This window comes from Macaca mulatta, chromosome 8, assembly GCF_049350105.2.
Source record: "Macaca mulatta isolate MMU2019108-1 chromosome 8, T2T-MMU8v2.0, whole genome shotgun sequence".
Lineage (NCBI taxonomy): Eukaryota > Metazoa > Chordata > Mammalia > Primates > Cercopithecidae > Macaca > Macaca mulatta.
This window is the reverse complement of record NC_133413.1, coordinates 120131875-120154901: the sequence shown is the minus strand read 5'-3', so window position 1 is coordinate 120154901 and position 23027 is coordinate 120131875. Positions and strand designations below refer to the sequence as shown.

Here is a 23027-nt window from a genome sequence, read left to right as displayed (position 1 = left end):
ACAAATACATCTAAAAATATGATTATTAATGCTGCATTATTTTATCAGAGAAGCAGGAATATGAATTATAAAACTAATGATTCTTTCTTTGACTCTATTTTCTTGTCAAAGAGATTTATTAAAAAGGCAACTGGCCGGACGCAGTGGCTCACACCTGTAATCCCAGAACTTTGGGATGCTGAGGCGGGCAGATCACTTGAGGTCAGGAGTTCGAGACCAGCCTGGACAACATGGTGAAACCCAGTCTCTACTAAACATACATAAATTGGCAGAGCGTGCTGGCATGGCAAAAATTGGGAGGCTGAGGCAGGAGAATTGCTTGAACCCGGGAGGCGGAAGTTGCAGTGAGCTGAGATTGCACCATTTCACTCCAGCCTAGGTGAAGAAGCAAGACTCAGTCTCAAAAAAAAAAAAAGCAAACTATCGGTCAAAAGTTATAAAACTAATCAAAGGTCAATTAAATTGCTTTATCGAAACTTCATTGCCAAGATGGGAACACAAAAGTTACTCTAACCCTAACCTAACTCGTCTTATACCTAGTAAAGTAAGAGTCATCAAATTATTTATCCTTTTAAAAAAAAAAGGAGGTTGGGAGATGAAAAGAGAATTAACACTTACCAATAGTCTTATAAGTGCTCACAAACAGGGTGTTCCCGATAAGTCCTGCTCTCGCAAACGAAGCAGGGCGTTGGGGGCCTGTTTATATGTAAACATCTTGAAAATCCAGAAAGTCAGGGAAAGGTCAGAAAAACAACAATGTGTCTTGTGACTTGACAACATTCCACAAAAGACTGTATAAAATAAAGCGGAGCGCGCCATTCGAGGCGGTCGCCATGTTTGTCTTGTCTTGTGTTGTCTTGTGTGTTCATTCCTTTGTTTAGGAAACACGCGGACCCCAACACTTACAACCTTTTGGTCTTCAAATTTTATGAGATAGATATGTTAGTCCCATTTTAGAAAATAAAGTAGCTTTCCAAAGATCGTATTGTTGACACACAGTGGAGTTGGTATTGGTAATTAGTTATCTAATTCAAGCCTGTTCTTAAGTAGTAATATAAACTCTAATAATATAAAAGTTAATTAAAATTTTAGTTTAAATGTTTACATACTAAGAGTCACACTCATGATGTAGAATAACAGATGTCTACAAGCTTAATTGTTCTAATGAAAAAACAAGGACACAAAGGCTTATAGAATAAGGTACACAGCGACTATGTGAGACATTTTTCTGAGCTGAGCAGAAGCCAGTCACAACTATTCTTGCTAATCAGTTAGCATAGCTTACAGTTTTCAAATTCTTAGAAGTTTGTAAGTGGAAAAGTGTGAAACAGAAGAGAAAAATCAGGAGTTTTGATCCTTGAATAAGAAGGCCAGTTGAGAGACAAGGAAAGGAATGTCCAGGAAAAATCCAAAAGTTACATAGACTACTGCTGCCAGTAACAGAGGAGAACAGCGAGGAAGGCCTCGATTGTTAAGGAAGAGACTCAGGTTAAATGAGGCATATGCATTAATTTAATAAAATTAAAAAATTTAGAATCACATTAACTACTAATCGATGAGAGTCCAGGCTTTGTCAAAAAAAAAAAAGAAAAAAAAAAAGGAAGGAGTACTGATTTGGTTGGTTTGAAGAAATCATTTAAACCCTACAGTCTGTAATTTACTCATTTGTAAAATTAATGGATTAAACCTTAATCTAAAGACCTAAGTACCCTTCCAAAGCTGAAATTATACTCATTTTTTCTTTACATATTTTACTTTTTATATCCCATTTTTGTTTTTTAAGTAATCTGACAAATGCTTATTCTTTCTGATTTTTTTTGTTATGTAATATGTATCTTGAAAAGTATATTTGAGTTTAAAATTTTAAAAGTCTGATGTGATAACCACAAGCCAGCTGCTCAGGATTTGAGCCATCACCACTGCCTACTAGGCTGTCCTCAGTTACAGGTAAATTATATATAGAAAAGAACATCCTATTATCTGGCTTAAAAATCCAAATCTAAAAAGGAATAACGTCAAAGACAGGAAAGAAATAAAAATGACTAAGAGGGGAGAGGGGATTTAAAATTAGTCAAGAAAAGCAGGAACTGCCACATCATTTGCAGGGCTCAAGGCAAAATGAAAATTCGAGGTCCTTGGGTCAAAAAGCAGAAGAAAAGTACAATTAAAGGTACTAAAACATAATTTTTTTTCCTTAAAAATGTTACCTGTAAAATGTAATAGGGGTAATAGTAATTCATATGTAACAACAAATTGTAAATATATATATATATATTTTTGGCATTATAATTTTATGCAACATAACAAATAATACTTTATTAATATGGTATTTTGATTGTGCATGTAAGTGTTCTGACTTACTTTTCTGCAAATTCACCTTCCAGGTTGAGTATTTCTTATCCAAAATGCTTAGGACTAGAAGTGTTTTGGATTTCAGATTTTTTTCAGATTTTGGAATAGATACATTATATTTATGGGTCGAGCATCTCTAATCTGAAAATACAAATCTGAAATGCTCCAATGAGCATTTTCTTTCAGCATCTGGTTAACACTCAAAATTCTCATACTTTAGAGCATTTCAGATTTTGTGCTGAAATGTAGTAGGTCATTCAAATTTAGAGTTTTAGCAACTTCACTTTCAATCAATAAAATTGAAAGCAACAACAATCATTTGGCAAATTCAAACTACATGTAACTTTTTAGTATTTTTACATTTGAAAAGTAGCTTTCTGCTGATACAACTGTTATTGGAGCTGTTGAATAATTGGCTTAAATTTCTAATAAATTACATAAAATATAAACTTGGTACCTTTAGACCAACGTCTCTTGTGGAATTTTTTTAATAAAAAAATTAATTCATAATACAAATCAATTTCATGTAAGTCTGAATTTAATTTTAAATGTAATTGTATACAACACCATTTTCACATCTTCTCTGACTTTTGCAACTTTGGGAGCATACAAGAAAACAAAAATGATTTCATAATTTGTCTAGAATTCAAAACACCATTTATGCATTCTTCAGCAACAAGAATAAAATGATATTAACGTTGTCATTCTTTTAAATAGTTGGTTTATTTGCAGTTTCATGTAAAAATAGTGTTCTTTTCCATTAAATGCAACAATCTTTGAATTTCATTTCTCTTTGTAAGCTTGTAGATATTTGCCTTACAACATTGCAGCACTTTTAAAAACCGGAGATACTACACTCAGGAATTCTAATAACTGATATGTTTTATGGTAGTGTCCATGTGGACACTTTTATTTTGCAATAATTTACAGAAAAGTTTACTGCTTGTGCAGCAGCAACTACTGTCCTGGAGGCCAGAGAGTTAATAATTCTGCAGCCACAGCAGGGACAGGCTCCTAAGTCCCAGCACTGATGGGCAAGGCCACACTGACTCCAGGTAGAGCTCCACCTCTCTCCCCAAGAGGTGGCCGCTGTTGTTACCACTGCCTCTACCACAGCCTCTACTGCCTGCCACGGCTTCTGTGCCTACCATGCCATGGCCCTTGTCATTCTGGGCCCAACTCCCAACCAACCGCTGGCTCCAAGCCCCATACTGTCCCCCACTGCCCCTCTTCCGACTGCCTAGAACTGCGTACGGGCCCAGCCACCCACCCAGGTGGTCTCTGGGGGCGACCGTCTGAATCTACGTGCTGCTGCCTCATCTTTGCGCATGCGCTATTGTCACGTGGTATTTCGCTTTAGAAACACAAGTCAAAGGTAAAATTATTAGGAATTTCAAGACAGAGATAGCAGAACATTGAACAATGCTAGTCACGAGAGGGAAGGAAAAGGGAGCAGAGCAATAAAAATTATTTGTAATGAATATAAGGATTAAATGACAGAATCATTAACTTGTTTGCCCAGTGCTTGGAGGGCATTGAATAAATACGGTTTCCTTGTCCACACACAACTCCATCTTCCTACAATCATTAGGAACAGGTTGCTGTATTACTGCACAAGTCACATGTCCAGGAAGCTGGCCCAGAAAAAGGGAAAAAGAAAGCAAGAAAGAAAGGAGGGAGGGAGGGAGGAAGGAAGAGAAAGAGAGAGAGAGGAGAGAGAGAGAGAGAGACAGACAGACAGACAGACAGACAGAAAGAAAGAAAGAAAAAGAAAAAGAAAGAAAGAGAAAGAAAGAAAAAGAAGGAAAGAGAGAAAGAAAGAAAGAAAAGGAGTTGGGTACAATAGATTAACTGCTTGTTTTAGCAAACATTCAAATTGTTGTTTTTATTCAAAGTAGTCATAATGGAAGTTTACACGTTTATACAAATGATGCTACCATGGCTCAAAATAACGTTCAGTTTACTTCAATGGTAATTGATGAGGCACATATGAAATCTAGTCTTCTTAAAGCAGTAGTTTTCTTGTTATTGTTTTTTTGTTTTTACTACCAAGCAATAATGACTCAATGGACCAATTATTTACAGAATCTGCTTGGGATAACTCTTACCTTAAAAGATGAATAGGTTAGGCGCAGTGGTTCATACTTGTAATCCCAGCACTTTGGGAGACCGAGGAGAGTGGATCACTTGAGGTCAGGAGTTCGAGACCAGCCTGATCAGCAGGTGAAACTCCATCTCTATTACATACAAAAAATTAGCTGGGCGTCTGTAATCCCAGCTACTTGGGAGGCTGAGGCAGGAGAATCGCTTGAACCGGGGAGGTAGAGGTTACAGTGAGCCAAGATTGCACCATTGCACTCCATCCAGCCTGGGCAACAAGAGTGAAACTCTCTCTGTCTCTCTAAAAAAAGAAAAAAAAGAAAAAAAAAAAAAGAATATAACCAAAAGAATAGAGCAGAAAACAAAGCTATTCAAAACCCAAAGATTTTTTAGAAGGAAGAAGATAAGCTGCAGGGATAAATAGAAAGAAAGAAGGGAAAGTGACATCTGCCATTAACATTACTATTTACTACCCTGGAAGGGCAGTGAAAGAGTAAACTATGAATCAATTATAAGTTGAAATGTTATTGGAGTTGACTCTTGACTAACTTACAAGATGAAATGTTATTGGGACTGACTTCTGAATAACTAAAAAGATTGAAAACTTGAGGAATTAGATAAGAGATATTAACAATACCAGCTACTCAGCAGGAAGGATATTTGACAGAGCAGAGTTAAGAATATTTATTGGAAAAAGAAAATCCATGTTTACACTTCAGTGAGTTCATACACACACATACTTGCTACAAATTATATACAAAGTGTGTACTTTCTTGCCTTTATGTCTTTGTATATTCATTTCCTGTTACCTAGCAGACTCATTCCATCTACCCCTGAATTCTCCAATCATCTTTAAAATTCAACTCAAATTCCATGATATCCTGTGAAGTCTTTCCTATTTTAGGCACCGTTCTCCTCTTTATTCTCTCATGGATTTTTCAGGCATATTAATTACTTGTTTACATTTCTCTCCCTAAAATAGTTAGCTTCCTGACAGAGAAGCATCATTCATTATTGCATCCCTTCTTCTACAGAACCTGGCATATAGAAGGCATGTATGTAATAAAAGCCTGTTGAATTAATTAGTTAATTTAATAGAGTTTAAGAAGGTGGTTTTTTTAAAACTTTAAAACAATATTTTAAAATGGCAGTATTGATCACTTGAGTTCAAAATGCCTACTTTTGGCTGGGCATGGTGGCTCATGCCTGTAATCTCAGCATTTTGGGAGGCCGAGGCAGGCAGATCATTTGAGGCCAGGAGTTCGAGACCAGCCTGGCCAATATTTACCAAAAATATAAAAATTAGGCGCGGTGGCGCACAGCTATTCAGGAGGCTGAGGTAGGAGAATCGCTTGAAGGAGGCAGAGGTTGCAGTGAGCTGAGATTGTGCCACTGCACTCCAGCCTGGGTGACAGAGAGACTGTCTCAAAAAAAGTAAAAAGCCTACTTTTAAGGGAACTTTTATTTGTTTCGGTTCTGAAATTGAGTTTGAGTTTTGACAAATTCGATCAATTCCCTTATTAGTTTATTGCTGTATCCTTGATCAAGTGGCTTCCTCTCTCAGTATCTCATCTGCTTTTTGCATCTCTAAAACTGAAGTAATAAAAATTAATTTTTATGAAGATTACGAGGATTAAGTGATAGAATCATTAATTTGTTTGCACAGTACTTGGAGGGCACTGAATAAATATTTCCTTCTTCACATACCACTCCAGCTTCTTAAAACATTATCAAATTCATTATTTTATAGACATCCTCAAATGTGATGCACATAAATGAGAAAACAATGAAAAATATCTAGCACTATACTTGGCATACAGTAAGTTCTTAATATCCAGATTTTTTTTCCTTCTTGCTGATTAGTATAGCACTTCCTTTTATTTTGCAGTAATGGCCAATAGTGAGAAAATACGGGCTAAGGAGGGCTGGAGAGTAGATAATAAGAATAAAATAAATGAAAATTGGAAAAAAATAGCCCACAAGTTGCCACTCAACTGTTATAAAATATATGTCAACCATTCTTCTGCGTGCTCTGCATACATCTGTTTTTTAAATCCACAAGACAAGCAGATGAAGTCAATCAAATCTGGACTCAAATTGTTGTTCTACAACTTGAAAATTGTGTAACTGTGGGAAAGTTACTTAGTGACTTTATATCTCTGTTTCTCATCACTAAATGATAATCCACAAAATGTCTGGGTTGTTTTAAGGATTAAGTTCTCACTGTATAAAGTGCCTACAATCTAGCATGACCTAGTGCACAGGGGTTATTGCAGTTATTTAACTCACACACTATCACACATGGGGTCAGTGGTGACACTGACATCTACTGTCCATGCACATCGGGCTTTAGTTGCCACTCCTGTTCCTCCAAGATTTCCAACACCTAGCTAATAAAACATTAACTAATTACTGTGGCATACTTTTCAGGTATAATTAAGGTTATGGACCTTAAGGAAAATTTCCTGGATTACCCTGGTGTGCCCTATATCAATTGAGCCCTTTAAAGCTGAGAAATGTCTCCAGCAAGAATCAGGAGAGAGATGCCACACAAGAGGAAAGCAGAATAGAGACAATGCAGAAGGGGAGGTAGAAGCATAAAAAGAATCAAATTTCCATTGCTAGTGTTAAAGATGGAGGAAGGAGACCACAAACCAGGGAATGTAGGCAGCCTCTAGAAGCTGAGAACCCCCAGGCAACAGCCAATGAGTACATCGAAACCTCAGTCCTGTAACTCCATGCAATTACACTTCAAACAATCCAAGACAACTTGAAAGGAGATTCATCCCTAGAGCCTCCAGAAAAGAATGCACCTTGCCAACACCTTGAATTTGGCCTTGAAAAACCCAGATCAGAGAAACAGCTGAGTCACACTACACCTTGACTTCTGACCTACAAAGCTGTGAAATGACAAATGGGAATTGTATGAAACTGTTAATTGAAGCAGCAATGTTTAATAGCAGTTAAAGCAAATGAATATACACCATACGGAGAAGGTTCAAATGATTATTGAGAACAGGAAATATTTGAATCCACTAAAATTGCAGGAGTAATGTTTGTTTAATTCATAGTGTACCTGTTTTCCATGTATGATGTTTTCAAAATGATGTGCAAATCGCCCTCTTAATGATACTACTAACAATAAGGTCGAAAAATATAATCATATGGTATCCTTTCTTCATTTTTACCAGAGTGTACTAATATAGCAAAAGAAATATCTCTAAATAGGTCCATTGTTACATTTAATTTGTAATATGATTTGATATCCCAGCAGATAAATCTGAAAACATCCCAGGGTTTTCAAGAAATAGAAGGGAATTTTTACAGCTATATTTGATGGACATATTCAGTCACATTATTAGGAAGCAGACTTTGGTATCTGCAAACAACAGGCACAGAAATTCTAATGTGTACTGAACAGGAAAAATTAACACAAATGTTCCTGACAGCTGAGACTGAGCTATTAAAAACTGTGGGAATGCTCTCAGCACAGACGCTACCAAAATAGAAAGCAATCTTTAATTGAAGAATGACAACTTGTAAGAAGTTTCTCTGTTTCCCACCCCGCCCTCCTGTGGCCCGATTTTTATTTTGTACTGTACATAGCAATTATTTTATCTCTGATCTTCCTAAGTATTGATTTTAAAGAAATATTCTACAGGATTTGTTGATAGTTTTCTGCCTTTTGGTTTGGAAAAAACTTTTCATTGATGTTCTTATTCGTCAAGCTACAAAAAAGAGCTTTTTAATTATAACCCCTAAATTCTCAAAAAGCTCAAGTCAGGAAACTAAAGGTACCAAGTCTCTGACTTAAACTGACATTCCTAGAGGCAGTTCAGATATGAAAGTGGAATGTGCCTAGCTCTCATTCATTCATCAATCCAACAAATGGTTATTGAGCGACTACTATATTTTTGAAACTGTATTAAGCACTGGGAACACATGTGTGAACATAGCAGACACAGTTCTTTCATCCTACAGGGGAAGATGTGTGATAAGACAAGTGTAATGAGAGCTACAGAGACATACATGAAGTCAAGACAGAAGCCATGGGTAATACAGGTTGAGTCTACAATTAAAGAAAGAATCAAAATAAAGGTTGATTCCAGAGAGCTGGGTAAAGAAGTAAAAACCTGGGGGAAAGCAAATACCCTAACAGTAGGTGGTGCAAGAAGCTTAGCAAGGAGTTTCCTGGTGAGAGTCCCAGAGGTTCTAGAATTTCTACTCAAGAACATGTTATAAAGTGCTTTAGACCTCTCATCTCGGTGAAGATGGAGCTATCACTGGCATAAGAATGTGTAGAGAAATACCAATAAGCCTGAAAGAGATCATTGCAAATGGCTAAGTGAAGAGAAGTTATTCTCAAATTAATTCAACATCTCTTTTCTGGAGTAATCCTGGGTCCCATCAGAAAAGACACCTTTCTGATCTCCCCATGCCCAGTGGGGCCACTGTGAAAAATTGTTTGTCCCCAAATACTTCCTCTACTTCCTCTCCTTCAGAAAGTGTGCAGTATCCCTAATCATAAAGAAAAGCCTCCAAAAAGGAGTGTTCTAAGCCATGTTTAGCTTATACTAGCAAGGTTTAGTTGAGAGTAATTTGAGAATATAGCCTAAGTTCAGGAAAACAGAAGCTGAGGCAATGAGATGTTAGGTTGGGAGGAAGAAAGAAACTGGATGTCTGGATGAAAATCTTCTTATCTTTTTTTTTTTTTTTTTTTTTTTTTTTTTTTTTTTTTTTTTTTTTTTGAGACAGAGTTTCACTCTTGTCACCCAGACTGGAGTGCAATGGCACAATCTCGGCTCACTGCAACCTCGGCCTCCTGGGTTCAAGTGATTCTCCTGCCTCAGGCTTCCAAGTAGCTGGAACTACAGGCACACACCACTACACCTGGGTAATTTTTTTTTTTTGTATTTTTAGTAGAGATGGGGTTTCACCATGTTGACCAGGCTGGTCTTGAACTCCTGACCTCATGTGATCCACCTGCCTTGGCCTCCCAAAGTGTTGGGATTACAGGCCTGAGCCACCGCACCCAGCCAGATGAAAACGTTCTTAATCTCTTCCCAATTCTTCCTAGGCTGACCACAGGGTCAGTGAAGGATAGAATGTGTGAGGATCATGTTCACTAGTAATAAAGCAAAGAACCACTTGCATCAGAAACCTTCCACCACCTCCCCTCATGGGAGTACAGTGAAGCAGGTGTAACTACCATCCAACACATCTAATTGCAGCATTTCTGAGTCCACCAAAAGAGACATTGTGGTCGACTGAGTCTGTGGAAGAAAGTGGTGGGGATTCTTTGCAACTATTTTTAGACTTAAAGCAAATTTCTGGTAAAGGATGACAATCTAAATGTAATTCAGAAGGTCTCCAAGATTATCCTTGGTTCAATGATTGACTAGGAGGAATTACAGAACTCAGAAAGTCATTATGTTCACCAACAGTTTATTACAATGAAAGGATACACGTTAAAATCAACAAAGGGAAGAGTTGCCTAGAGCAGGGTTCAGGAGAGACCAAGTGTGGTGCTTGGTGGTGCTTCCACTTGTCCTTTCCCAATAAAGTCATGCTGAAGTCATCCTCACAGCGCTAATAAGAATTCTAGACAGAAGTATAGGTAAAATTAAGCATTAATCAGGCTGCACTTTGACCCACTTCCTTGTAACCAAAAGTCACTAGATAACATTTGCATCTCTACCGTTCCACTAGATAGGATTTCTGATGTTAGAATCATAAGGCTTTTGTTTAAGAATTGCTTAAGATGTTTTTCAGATCCTGAATTCCAACAAAACAGGTGAAACCAACCAGTTTGAAGACCCCCACAGAAGAACAGAATTAGCGTAAGAATACAGTTTCTTCTGCTCTCTGCCCTATCACTTCACCCTGTATTCTCCACATGTCAGCCCACTCCAAAACCCTTAATACCTCTAGTCCCAAACTCTTCAGGGAGATGGATTTGAGATTTCTTCCGATCCCCTCATTCAGCAGGTCTACAATTAAACTTTAAACCCCTTTCTCTGATGCAACCCTGTGTCTCACTGTATTGACTTGCTGGGTATTGAGCAATGGACTTACTATGGTTACAATGCAGATAGCAATGATTTCTCTTAACAGTACTGTGTGACAGCATGCATGGAGTACTGCCAAACAGGGAAACTCACCCAAATCTTGGTGTTCAGAGTTTTATTACTGCTTGGCCACATAAACTTTGCTGACCACCTGCCTGGCTGACCTGTCTCCAGCCCCTCAAGTATCAGGTTAATACTGCATGGCCCAAGTTCTCTACCACAAATCATCAAGTACCTGGAATGGCCCAAGTCCCCCTGGTAAACAGACACTTTCATCAAGCAGGACATTCCAGAGGCTTAAAGGTTATCTCCCAAAAGCTAGTTAAAGGCCGAATGATTCTTGGGCAAGGTTAATTTTTTACTGTATGCTGAGCAAGTGAATTCCCTGCATTCACAAACTCTGTAATCTTTTTCTTTCATTTTAATAAACTTAAGCTTGTTTATAGCATTAAGTAACTTAATGAGTCTTAAAGCTTTAAGTATTTTTAAAGGACATTCTGTTACTTTTAATCTCAATTAAAATGTAATTAACACATTTTATTCCAAATGTAAAAGTATCACATGACTTTCCAAAGACTTTCACAAATTCATAGGACTGAGATCTGGTCATAAACCACATAGGCTTTATTCTGGAAAGATCTTGGTAGGCCCAGTCTTTGGTCACATTTTCTAAGTGACCAATGCCTTCAAATTTTTTATGATAAACCAGTAGACCAAAGGAAAACCTGGAAAGGGAAACCGAAGGCTCTGTTGAATGCCTTGTTAAAGGGAAGCTACTACAGAGTGAACCATACACATGTCTTCCAAAATCATAATGTTGATGGTCAAGCAGAACATGGAAACAGCAGTTTCAGCCCAACTTCACATGTATCAAAATCAAGAGAGAGTGTTTGCCTTATAAGTTATCCTCAGAGGGAAAAACAGAGCTATAAACATTAGCAGGCTTAGTACATATCTATATTATTAAGCTCTTCAAGAAACTGAAAAAATGACTAGTGACTATATTTTTAAACCAAATCAAAGGGAGCCCTCAAGTTTAGGACAAACTGTTGCTTAAATGCCTGTCTTCTCAGCCACCGCCCCCATACATATGCTGAACACATTATACCATCAACAGAGAATTTTAAAATATAAAAAGCTACATTGATTTTGTATAATGAACATCAAGAAGTCCAAATTTAAAATGGAACTTCCCTAAAAAAAGGGCATGTCATTTTAAAGACATTTCATTTTTTAAAAAAAAGGACAAGAGCAGTACATAAAATTTCCCAAAAATGGAAAATATGAAAAAAGTGAAAGTATTATAGACTAGATATTAAAACTCAGCAATTCTAACATATACTAGGACATCAGAACAAACTACCAGTCAATTTTAAGTTTCCAAAAGATTATTATGATTTGGGTAATAGCTGAAATCATAACTGTGTATGTTTTCAAAAAATAAGTCCCTTTAACATTTTTTATGAAGGACTATTATGACCAGATCAAACTAATTCTCTTAAGTACCAAAATGTGGTGATTTTTAGATAAGAAGAAATAACAGAACTGACATATCTTGCCTCAGTCAATTTTTTTGTTTAACTATTGCCCATATAACCGTCCAATGACAATTTGGGAAACAGGGTTTAGCTCATAACACCAACGCATTGGGATACAGTGGTGGGGAGAATTACTCCAAAAGTGGTTTTCTGTAGTTGATTGCTGACTTGAAATGGGGATTTCGAGTTGATCCTACTGGAGTGTTTCCATCTTCCTTTGGAAAAAGGAACACTTGCTATAGTAACTGTGCCCTTGTGGCGTACACTGCCAGCGGCGTGATCAATATCACATCCCCACGTCTTCTCAGTTTCTTTTGGGATGGTACTTTGCCCACTTTGCAACTTCCCTTGTAACTAGTGGCAGCCATTTAACCCAGTTCTCCTGGCCAAGCAGATGTAAGGGGAGGTCTTAAAAGCTTCCCAGAATATCTTTTGCATTCTTGGTAAAATGAATAATGTGCCTAGTATCACCCCTCTTTACTAATTCTTCCTGCTTTGAACACTAAAATGATTCCTGGAGTTGCTGAAGCCATCTTGAGAATATGATGTGATAGGAATGAAAATGAAAACAGAGATGATAAAACAGGATATGATAAAGCTGGTACCTTGTATGGTTCATATTAGTGAGGCCATTTATCAGATGAATATGCTGCTGTAACCAACAACCTCAAAACCCCAGTGGCCAATGAAGGCTGTGTTCCATTAGACTGTCACGTGATATATCACCAATTACCATGGCAGAGGGAAGGGGACTTGGCAGAAACACTAACTCTTCAAGGCTTTTCTGCCCAGAAATGCCACATGTGCTCACATTCCATTGGCCAGAGCAACTATAGCTACACCTAACTTTAAGGAAGAACAAAGCATAAATCTATCATACAGAATTGTACTATTCTATCATTCATCCAAGAAGGAAGGAAACCAAAACACTGATTAACAACTTTGATGAACAATTCAACTTTTTCTTATATGAGAGAAAAATAAACTACTGTTTAGCCACTTAGAGTTGAATTTTCTATCACTTCTAACCAAAATTGTTCTTAACCAACAAAGTAGAATTACTCTAAAATTGCATATGTAAAATTACATAGAGAAATAGGATTATAGTTCTACTCAGCAATATTCTGGATTCTTTTTAATTTTATAATTGGTCTTCCAAATGCTCCCTCCTTAAAGATAATGGATTCATTGCAAGATTCACAAACTGATTTATTTTGACCCGAGGTTGGAAATCAAAACAGAAATCAAAGGAGCTTGGCCTGTAGCTCTGTGCCTCAACAAAAATACCCTGCAAATCAACCCTCCTGGAAAGATCAGCAACCAATAATTAATTTAATCATTACAGTTGGAAAAGGCTATTACTGTGTCATTCTCTTTCAAGGCATATTTTGGTTACTAAGAATAATACTACCAGTCTAGAGAGTATAAAATGTGTCCAAAATTGTCCTAAGCATTTCATACACTATTAGATTACTTAAAACTCACAAGGACTGTTATTCACATAAAATACATGAAGAAATTGAGGTTTATTAAGATTAAGTGACTTACTCAAGGTCACTGAGCTAATGAATAGTACATTCATGATTGAATCGCAAATCTAACTATACAGCTCAAGCACCTGTGAAATTGTCCTATTTCTACATTCTGAAAAGATTTTCCAAGTCACCAATGCCTTTTTAAAGCATTGGATCTTCCTTGCACTGTCTCAAACTCATATTTTAATTCACCCTTTAAATTCTTGTTTCCTCACTCCAATTTCTGTACTCTTAAACCTATACTCTACTACTTCTCTCGTACTTACTGAAATAAAATTAACTTTACAGTGAAAAACATCTAAGCTATTCAGTGTAAGAGGAGGAAACGGTCTGAAAGGCAGAGTAAATCACAAGTCGAACATAAGCAAACAATATAGGGATGTCATCTTAAGACTTAGATGTAAAGGATTAGAAAATATTCAGGCAATGAATAATAGTTCAGAAAAACCACTACTCTGTATCCTGTGTAGTCCTTTTATTCTAGTATCACTTATTGAAACACCCTTGTAGACCTGCATTCATTCATCCATCTTATAACATTTATTATCAATCATGTATTTAGTAATTGTAATATGTGAGGGGCACTGTCCACAAAAATATGAAGACATGGTGCCCTCCCTCAAGAAGAGTTACATCCTGTAAGGAAAACACATTCAAATGGTGATATGTATTGTAAAGGCAGCATCTTCAATGGCACAGGGTGGGAAAGGTTCAAGTCCCAGGGAAATCCTTATAGTAGCCAGAGGCAATTTTATGAAATGCAAATCATGTCATATTTCTTCTCTTCTTAAATCCCTTCAATGATATTTCAATGAAATTTTACTAAAATCCAAACTTTTTACCTTGACTTAAAGGGATCTACAAATTCTGGTCCTACCTATATTTCTCATTCTCTTCACTCTCTCTTCTATTCACTAGACTTTAACCATATAGGCTTCGCCCTCCCTTTAGAACACACAAAACTGATTTGCAGCTCTAGATTTTTTACACTTTTATTATCTTCACCTGCAGCGTACTGTCCCCAGATTCTTGTTTAGGTTTTTCACTTTCATCCTTTAAACTGCAGGTCAAATATAATTTCCAGGGAGAGGATTTCACTCAGCCCTTCCTCTACTCATCTTACTGCCTTGCTTTATGATCTTTATCACCCTTACCACCAACTGAAATAGTCACATTCATATCTTTACATGTTTGTTATTTGCCTCTCCCAAGTCAAATACAACCTGCATGAGGCGTGGAAACTTCTTTGCATCCCCAATGTCTAAAAGGTTACCTGATGCATAATCTCGCTCAACAAACTTTTAATGAAGAAATTAATTAATAAGCAAGCTAGTAGCCTCTATACATTTGGTCTGGACACGGAAAAAGAATGATGAAATATCAGATTGGACAGAAATTCAAGTCACATAATGTAAGAAGCATTTTTATGCCACATAATCTTGACAATTCTTGGGTACTACTTCAAATCCTAATAGCCCCACCTCTCACTCCAGCCACTACTGTGGAAATCATTTCCATGCATACTTTGGACAGGAGCATTCTTACAGGATGTTGCCTTTCAATATCCCATACTTCTTACTTCCTGTTCAGGACATTCTCTGATAATATGCTAGAGACATCTGTAGGATCACACATGGCAATTATGTGTGTACAACCCAGAGGGGTAGGACCATTGAAACCTACAGAGCTCCCCTTCACCAGGAAGGAAAAGGAACTGAAGGACAAATACTTCCCTTTTTAGCCTCCAGCAGGGAGTTCTTCAATACAGAACCTAAGATTCCTCAAAAGGTTCCTGCTCCCTGGATCACTTCCCAAATAAACCATGTGCATGAAGATCTTGGTCTTAAGCTCTGCTTTCCTAAGACAGCATGCCTAAAATAGCATTCCTAGGAGTCTAAATTTTCTTCCTGTAAACAATTAGAAATCTTCGAAGACTTTCGAGTAGGAAAGTAACAATCATTTTTGCAAGTAAAGTCATTTTGATGATAGTGTGAAGGGTGAATTACAGAAGTCAAGGCTGATGTTTTGACAACTAATCAGAAGATAAATTCAGTAAACTAGGTAACAATAAGCGCTGAAACTCCAGTGATGAAAGTGGGTATGGAAAAAAAGAGAAAACAGAGATTGTGAAATAAATGGGAAAAAATGTGTAAGGACTGTGAAGTGGAGGAGGTCAGCATTAGTAATCACATGGCCTATAAGTTGTTTGCTTCTGTCAGTGTGCTATAGCGTATTGGGTATACTACTCCTCAAAGAGTAGTGACATGATGAAATCCAATCTGCTTTCCAAGAAATTTCATAAAATTAGCACACATTTTTCTGGCACGCTTTAAACATAGATCTTATGAAGATGAACCGAGACTTCTAGGAAATCTTTCAGGCTTGGGACTCAATAATAATATGGTGCTTTTAGCAATTTTTATTTTCCCTGTTAAGTAATTTTTTAATTAGTTTACTTTATTAGTGTCATATATTATATAAAAATGTATTTTCCAAGTTTATTTCACTTGTGGAGAAACTGGAGAGTAATAGAGTGCCATGTTTTAAAAACACAACACTATACATGTGGCTGACACGTAAAAGTCAGGGTTACAAGCTCAAAGTGCCTGACTTTCAAATACAGCCCAATCAGTAAAGACATGATAAATGTACAAAGGGAGCCCATTATAATGGTGGTTTGGGTCACTGGGCAAGAGAAGAAGAAAGATGACGAAAGAACACGGGCTCACAAGTAACTATTGCTCATTAATTCTGACTGAGATCAGTAAGTGATGTTCCTTCCGGTCACCCACAGCAAGCATGGGTACATTTGAGATAAATGAAAGCCTCTTCTGCTTAAGGTAACAGAAAAAAACATATTAAATGGAATTTTTAATGTGAATGAATGCCGACAATTTCTTGTTAATAATTTCATTTCATTTTGGCAGAAACAGTCAGATCTCAAAATAATGTTGAAAAGTCTGACAAGAAAACTCAATTACAAAATATGGAAAAATGGAGAGAAATATTTAGTGATGGACATAGCGCAATGTTAGCTGACATTTACATTCCTTGATTATATTGAATTAATGGCCTCTGTGCTAATGGTAATTACATAAAATGGCATAGTGAAAAGGCCATTGTGTTACATAAAATCTCCATAGAAATAGAAACATACTAGTTTATCTTCCTTTAATGCTGTAAGAGCATTAATTTGTCACTGTAAACACATTTTCATTTAATTAACCCTGACTTTATTTGTGTGGATAAGTCTCTATCCCAAGACATTTATTTTTCCGTTACCAACACAAGTCCCTCTACTCAGCGCCAGACTCTTGATCTTTATGGAAGGATAACCAATCCTGACACACATACCGCAACCAAACATGAGCCAACGTGCTTTATATCTGGACCAGAGGTGTGGAAACTATGGCTTTGGGCCAAATCTACTGTCTGTTCTCATAAAGTTTTATTGGGACAAAGCCATGCCCATTGTTTGTGTATTGTCTATGGCTATTTTCACACTACAATGGCAGAGTTGAGTGGTTGTGACAGAGAGCATATGACCCATAAAATTTAAATTATTTATCTTCTGGCCCTTTACAGAAAGTTTGAATACCCTAATCTTCCCTAATCACTTGAAAATCAACGTTGATCACCCTAACATGTGATCAGCGAAGTAGCAACCAAGATGGTAGCAGGATTATGACAATATACAAAATGCTATTCTCTTTAATCCTAAAACTCTTTAAATTTTCCAATTTGAACATGGGTAAGAGATACCTATTTTTAAGCAGTAGGCACTCAGAACCACCAAGGTCTAAAGCATCATTATGGGAAAATGGCCATCTTTATTCTCCCAAATGTTTTTTATTTTTCTCATTATACTGTATCTACTTTTCTGCTCATCCTTCCACCAGCAATATCATTTAGGATAGGGCACAGTATGAGAAAAAGAGCAATTTTGTCAGACTACGGATTTTAAAACATATAGCTACTCATATGAAAATTAAATAGTTCAACCTGTCCAAAGGAAACACAGTTCCATAAAATCAGCTGTACCTCCTCTACAGAGAAAATATAATTAAACTACCATAGAAATAACTGCAAGTAGCTAAAGAATGGTAAACATTTTTGGAGAACGAATTTTAGAATCAACCTTTGCAAGAAATTGTACATCCCTATAGAGTCTCCTAGGAAGAAACTAATCTTACTCACTACAGTGATAGCTAGGAGAAAGAACAAACCTCACTTCCTACAGCATGGGAAAAAACTATCTAATATCACAGTGAATTTAAATAGGGCTGGTGTAGAACTAGGAATCTGCTTTAACCAATTCTTCAGGTTCTAATGGGAATGGCCACTGAACCACACTCTATGAAACACAATGTTAATTGCATCTCAGCCTTTTGGCTAAGATCAAGTGTAGTATCTCTTCTTATCAGTTTAAAACACAATGTTTATTTTCTCCACTGGTATTATACATTCATACAACCTATCTTGCAATAATCATTTTAAAATGATAAAATAATATGCATTTATGGTAAAAGAATAAAATTCCATTTTAAAAGCTTTGGTAAACTAAATAATTTTTTGAAAAGACAAGATATTTTAATGACTAAGAAATCTTAAAACCTTAGTAGGTTCTAAGATTGCAAATCTCTTCTGTCATTTTGCCATTTGTCTATTAACTAATAACCTTTGTGCAAGAAATGTTTTATTTGAATGGAATTAAATTCATCATTTTCTTTGCTTGATGGGTTATGCTTTGAAAATGTAAGATTTTTTTTTATTAGGGAGGAGAGTTTTTCATGAATGGTTATTGTTTTACCTGTCATAGTGAGGTTTAATTTAAATAGAGACACATTGTACTTAGTAGGAATTCTGTTTTTTACAACACATCTATTTCCCATTGACTTAGGGGTCATTCTTGGGTATGTTTGTGTATCTCCACAAATTACCTTTACATAGAGATCTCTCTCTGTTGTTCTCTAATCTTTTGCATTGATCTGTTCTGTTCTTGCACTGATTCACAGTGCTTTTATTACTGTCTTTGTAATATTTTATTTCTATATTTTATTGTTATTTATTTATATGTAATATATAATTTGTTAAGAATGTATATTTATATAATAATAAGTAATCCATCTAAGATCATGAAATGTCTTTCTATATATTCACTTTCATCATAAAGATCCTATGTTTTTGGTTAAATCCAAAATATTCTTTTGATTTCTATTGATTTTATAAATTACAAAACAGATAAAGGAGATAGAAAAAGGAAAAACACAGGCTCATTTATGAACCTAGGTGCATCATAAAATTATAGCTAACCATGAAAATATGGAAAAGGTGATGGGATATGACTCCCTTGAATAGGCTATGTAATAGAGCAAATGCGATAGAATGTCACTCCTGTGAACAATTAGAACTGTTAAGAAGGTTTTGCAAGTTTACCAGTGCCAACCCGAAATAATTGAAAGGATCAGAGTCTAGATTAAAAGAGTTTATTCAAGTGTAAAGCTAAGAATAGCCATTCAGGTAACAGACTCCAAAGGAATAGGATCAGTACTCCAAAGCTAAAAGTTAAGGTCCACGTATATAGGCAGAAAACAATGAAATTTTGTAGGATTATAACATTTTCTATACAAGGCTAGTTTATGAGTTACAACAATTTAGCTGCAATTTGTCTTCTTTTTCATATATCTTGCTTTACTTTTCTTTCTAATTTAAAAGAGTGTATTTAATATTCCCTCTTAAACAATGTGATACTCATGAAGTCTTTGTGGGACAGAGGAAAGAGAAAAGATAATTTGTAATTAAGATCAATAGGTAAGAGGGAAGAAGTCTTCCCCAGCACCCCTCAGTCATCTACAATATTTTATAAAACAATGTAGGTAAAAATGCTAACATATAATCAGAAAAACAAATGTTACAGCTGCCTAGGTTATAGTTGCCTGTTTATGTGACTCAGGTCTCATAATTACATTCCCTTAAGACTCAAAATGTTTTAAAGTTCCAACAGCTTAGATTGTGAATTACTTATTTTCACATATGGAATTCAAGCTGTAACAATCATTAGAGGAAATGTGCAGAAAAGTTGAAAGAAGACCAAAGAGTATCCGTAGAGGAAGCCACATTTAGGGGAAAAAAGAAAGAGGCATAATCTAAAATAATACAAGAAGAGAAATATGAAGGCTATAATAATAAAAATGAGAAGGTTATCAATGATGTCAAAGCTGTGGGAAATGGAACGAGGATTTAGTGAAATCAGAAGACTAGTGTGTGATTCCATTACTTAAACATATTCATTTTTCAAAGATGTAAAATAGTACTTCAGTGTAAACTGTATCATTATTTGTGTTTATATGATTTAACAGAAAATGGTTCCTAAAATTTGTGAAATTTTAAAATCTGACTACATAGGATCCAATTCTAAACTTTCCTAAACTTTCGTTTTATCATATAAAACAAAAAAATGTTTAGAGGACATTTATCTCTTTGGATAGCTTTAGTGTATTCTAGAAGGATTTTTTGGCATATTTCCTATTTACTGTGGTATTCATTTTTATTTTTCCTTTCAAATTTTTTCACTTTTGACTTGACCCTACTCATTGAAGTAAAAGAAAATCTGTGCTTTTTGTTCCATAATTCTTCAATTAACTTCTTTTTCTTATTTTTAAGACACACCACAGGAAGTTAGGTATATATATATGGACTGATATATTATGTTATCCATCTAACAAAAAAACCCCAGTATATTGTAATGAAAATGTGATTATTTTATAGATTTGGCTTCAAAGCCTAAAAACCGATTTGGGTAATACTTTTTCTTGAAAGATACAAAACACAAATTTTTATATTATCTACCAATTTTATCCATTCAAATGACCATTGTATTTTCCTAAGAGACTTAGTTTGGTGCTAATAGAGATAGTATCAAACACTCACATTTACTGACATCTAAATGCCACCATGTTGAGTGAAATCTTGATGTAGCCTATTGTTATAAAAATGTCAATCCATTGTATCACCCATGGACAGTCTTGAAAGATAATGTTTTATAAAGTACTTATTCTTTATTGATTTTGAATGAACAAACAAAAAAATGAAAGCATACTTTAAAAAGTCATACTTAAATTTTTAAAATTGCAGCTAACATTTGGGCTTTCTGAACAGTCCCTGAATAATATTAAAGAACCTAGACTCAAGCCAGACTGTCTGGTTTGTTGGTTCCTTGACTTACTCTTTATGAAGCCCTGAGCAGGGTGTCACACTTCTGAGCACTTATTATGTGCAAGCACTGTTCTATTTTCCATTAATTAACCCAATTTACAGATGAAACCGTGGCGGCACAGGAAGGTGAACTAATTTGTCGAAGGATATTCAACTAAGTAAAAGCAGAGCTGGAATTCCAACCAAGGCCACTTGACCCGCGAGCCCAAGCTCTGTTTAAACTCCATTCTATAACTTTCATTTTAGTAGTTTGGCTACAATGATTATTTAGAAATGAGCAACTGTACTTTTTTGAGTTTAGCAGCTAATTTTCCTTAATTAAACAGGGATGGTCTTCTGTGGGGACACAGCCCTCTCTATAGCAGGTATTTATACTCTTGTGCCATAATAGCCTTACTAGGAGAAAGCCTTGCTGGAGAAAGTGCCGCACTTTGAGATCAAAAGAAACCATTAACTCTTATTTCAACAGACTCTCCGAAATGCATGTTAATATTCTGCTAATCTGTTTAATGATCTGCCACAATTGGTAAGACTTATTTCAAAACTTTTCTCCTCTCATGAAACCTCCAAGTGTACGCCACACCTGTGGCCCAGAAGATGGGGCACTAACTTGAGGCTATCTGATGGAATCTTTTTAACTTCTCGATTCAAAATATTGAGACCTGTGTACATAAGAATCTACACACATGCTATCTTCCTTCCTTCCTAAAAGAAGTGAATACCATTTCCTCCTCCTAAGGCCTATCCCTCCATTAGCATTCTAGAGCCTACTCTACTGCATTTATTCATTCAAAACCTGAAAGCTGAGTATGTCTTTGCTATCTTGTGTCCTTTTTTCTTTTCTTTTTTTTTTTTTTTTGAGACAGAGTCTTACTCTGTCACCCAGGCTGGAGAGTAGTGGTATGATCTCAGCTCACTGCAACCCACCCCCATGCGCCTGCCTCCTGGGTTCAAGTGATTCTCCTACCTAAGCCTCCTGAGTAGCTGGAATTACAAGTGCCCGCCACCACGCCCAGCTAATTTTTGTATTGTTGGTAGAGACAGAGATTCACCATGGTTGGCCTGGAACTCCTGACCTCAAGTGATCTGCCCACCTTGGTCTCTCAAAGTGCTGGGATTACATGTGTGAGCCACCACACCCGGGCTCTTGTGTGCTTAAGTATGCTCAAGTCTCAATAAGCTTCCCTCTAGCTTCACAGCCTCCTGCAACTATCACTTTTTTCTCTCCACCCTTAATAGTGAAACTTATTAAAAGCATCAACTGTATTTTTTATCTTCATTTCCACCCTACCATTGACTTCCTAGTCCAGGATTCTATCAGTAACATCCCACATAAACAGTTTTTACTAACATTATCTATACCCTACAAGTAGTTTAATCAAGCCCTGTCTTACTTGATATTTTAGCAGAATTTCACAAATCCTACTACAGAATTACAAATTTTGTTTCCCAGCAGAGAGCTATCCTTGACTTCCACATCTATATATCTAACTGCCTACTTGATATAACTGCTGATGTCTCAGAGAGAGATCAAACTGAATTCACATTTTTTTCACAATCCATCCCATTGCAATGTTTCCTATTTCAGTGAATGGCTCAATGCAAGTTATTAACCCTTGAGTCTCTTCGAGCCTCCTGCTCCCTCACTCATCACCCAATTTTCCATCACTGTTGATTTTATCTCCTAAGTATCTGTCTAGTCCATCCATAGAGAGTTTATATGTCATACATCATAGAACATCCTCAGCACAGTATGGGACATCATTCTGTAATTGAGCACATGAATATTTCTGCAGTAAATCATTCATTAATATATCACTAAATCGGGCGAATGATAACTAAAAATAGCTTCATGTCAATTGATTTCATGTTCTGATGTCATATGAGTTCAGTTAGGTCAGAGTTTCTATGAAGTGAGTTATAAAAACAATTTTTAGTTATTAGAATTGAAATTCAGAATTGTGGCTAAGCAATTGTGAATCTGCCACAACTTACCAAGAAGTAATATGTATAGTGGTTAAGAGCGTGGACAGCAGAGGTAGACTGTCTGGGTCAAATTCCATCTCCATCACTAACTAGATCCTGGACAAGTAACTTAACCTCTCTGTGCCTAACTTTTCTCATCTGTAAAGTGTGAGTAATGAGTTACCCATCTCATAAGATTTTTGAGGAGATCAAATCAGCTAATGCATGTAAAGTGCTTAGAACAGTGTTTGATA

The 23027-nt window shown here is 36.2% G+C and overlaps 1 long non-coding RNA gene and 1 pseudogene across 1 annotated transcript; one reads left to right on the top strand and one right to left on the bottom strand.

Annotated features, from left to right (window-relative positions):
* Positions 1–9880: 9880 nt before the first annotated feature.
* On the bottom strand, positions 9881–10426 carry LOC114680432 (uncharacterized). The gene is made up of 2 exons (XR_003732657.2): positions 10378–10426; positions 9881–10053 (listed from the first exon to the last, which is right to left on the bottom strand). It is a non-coding gene; the product is annotated as an uncharacterized LOC114680432 (long non-coding RNA).
* Positions 10427–17965: 7539 nt separating this feature from the next.
* Positions 17966–18071, top strand: LOC114680541 (U2 spliceosomal RNA; annotated as a pseudogene).
* Positions 18072–23027: the final 4956 nt, after the last annotated feature.